Genomic DNA, 2,521 nt, shown 5'->3' on the forward strand with positions numbered 1-2,521 from the left:
ATACAAATAATGCAGCAAATAAATGGACATTTCTGCTAATTTCCACTTGATTTCTTCATAATACTGCTGTCTGGTGTTGCATTAGTGAAGACACTTCCCACAACTACATGGGCACCCCAGAGACTGTGACAAATCACTTTACAGCATTCAAGGTCATCGACAGAAAATCCTAAATGTCAGTAGCCTTGATCTGTCTCAAAAAGAGTGTTGTTTGTATGTGGCCCAAAAATGCCAAACCAGATGATGAATCAAAAAAGTCAGCCCAATATCCCTAAGCTTGAAGAGCATAGCAAATTTCTTGGCACCACTGATAAATTTTTCTAAGAGAACTTCTCTTTCAATTTCTACTTCTTCGTTCTAACCAATCATATCATTCTTAGTTTTTTGTTATAGTCAGAATCATTAATTTGCTATTGTGATTCAAAATCTCTTGCAGCAATTCTGGGCATATCTGTGTTGCACACTCTACTCTGGCACTTTCAAAGTAAGTTTCTGTGCTGTTAATTTTGTGTTCAACAGGTGCCTCATCACCCTAAAATTCATTCACACATTGTGACATCACAAACTTGTCTTTCATCCGATAAAGGTTCTGCTAGAATATCAGGCACAGTTTTATGAACCAGGCTTTCTTCAGTGAACCAGTCCCATTGAGGTGAGAATCAAAACCTATGTTCCCAGGAAGCTGGAACCTCCATGTTGTGGTGCAAATGGTCCCATAGTTTCATCAGGCCACACTGTTTGAAAGCATGTATCTGGAGGTGCAGAGGCCACATGAGACTCTTCAGAACCCGATAATCCTGCAGTTGAAAAGTCTTTGCGATTGACAACCCTTTTAACTAAAGAGTAAAATCCTGGGCAACAGGAAGCCAGTCTGGCACCGTTCCAAAGCACATTGGCCGTCTCTACTGGAAAGGACGGTTCGCAAAACAGCTTCCCTTTGGAAAGTTATTCCAGTTACCAGCACTGCCTCCAGCTGCCCCAGAATCTGACTCTTTTGCTGTCAAATAGTGACCCGAATCCTTACTTTTTAATGAGAATTTTCAGGAAGGCATTTAAGTGTTTTTGTCACTAGAAGATGTATCTCCAGTGAAGATGCTCCTGCCTCCAGAATGCTCTGACATGGTGTAATTAAGTCGGGAACCTTTGGTCCTCTCTGTTCTTTGGGGTGCAAAAGAATGAGACAGACAGGCATGTGGGGGGTGCCAGGACATCCTGGCCAGTGGGGGGATGTCATACAGTGGCTGCCTGTGTCACACTGGCTGCTGAATACATGTCACCCTGGAGACAGGCTTGCCAGTATGGAGAGGGACATGTGGCAATCATGGGTCTTAGCCCTGGTAACGTGGACATGGATCCAGTGGTAACTCTCACCTTTGCAGCTGAATCTCTCTTACGTGCTAATTCACATATTTGCCAAAACTATAATGGTTCATCCTCTATTTTCCGTAATAGCCTCAGATTAGAGGAGTGAGATAATTTCCTACTCCGAACGACTGGTTCCCCGTGCCCACCAGATGGCTCAGTCCACCAGGACCTCGTCCAGTTCTGAGGAAGCTGATCCCCATTGAAGACAGCAGACAGCCTGCCAGTGTACTCCCCCTCCTCCCCAGGATCTCAGAGACCTTCCTGGACCTCCGAGGGTCCCATTCTGCATCCCTTCCTTCTCCCTCTGCAGAGCAACCTCCACCATCCCTCTACCTTCAGCAGAAGACCCCCAGACATTGCCTCACCTCTGAGCAGCCACAGAACCCCTGCCTGTTACTGATTTTTTAATCATGTCCTTCCTCAAAAAAGCACTTAGGTCTCATAGAAGGGGCTTGTAGCTTCAGTCGGGGAACCATGAATTCCTCAAATTGGTGTTTTATCAAGAAACGTTTTAGTGTGTATGTGGAATGAATGCATAAACTAATGTAAAGGAAGATGCTTAAAATACTGAACCGTCTTCTGAAGGGACGGACAAGATCTGGATTCCTGGTAAAAGTCATTCTCTCCAGACTTTTACTTTCCATGTGGAAGAAAATCACAGGAACCACTAACATGTGTAGAGTGATTTACTTACAGGTAAACTTAAGAGTTTAACAGGGAACTTTTTCATAACTTACGCGTCACTTGATCCTCCATAGCTTCCAAGTTATGAAAAGGGGAAAGATGATGCTTCTCCGTCACAGATGGGACAGCTCAGGGTGAGAAAGGCCCGGGGACAAGGCTGAGTTGCCCGCCTGGTCCGCGGAGCCTCCGCAGGACTGCGTTCGTTGCCTGCCTGTTCCGGAAACGGCCTCCACGGGGCAGGAGTGGAAATCAGAGGCTGTCGAGGACGGAGAATCCGGGAGGTGTCCCTCCAACCCAGCGGCGAAAAGGCCGGCAAAGGCATCAGACGGTACTTCTTCCGAAGCCGCTGAGAAGCCGAGTCGGGGCGGCCGAGCAGCCTGGACAAGCAGAACGACCGGGGCGCAGGCGGAAGCCCAGGCTCGTGTGGAGCAGGCGCGGAGGAGGAGGCGCCACAGGCCCCGGAGAGCTCAGA

General features: G+C 47.4%; 1 pseudogene; it reads right to left on the bottom strand.

Moving 5' to 3' along the window:
* Window positions 1-410: 410 nt before the first annotated feature.
* LOC116548288 lies at window positions 411-2,426 on the bottom strand (annotated as a pseudogene).
* Window positions 2,427-2,521: the final 95 nt, after the last annotated feature.

Source organism: Sapajus apella, unplaced genomic scaffold (genome assembly GCF_009761245.1).
Source record: "Sapajus apella isolate SASKATOON/1434 unplaced genomic scaffold, GSC_monkey_1.0 scaffold9246, whole genome shotgun sequence".
NCBI lineage: Eukaryota > Metazoa > Chordata > Mammalia > Primates > Cebidae > Sapajus > Sapajus apella.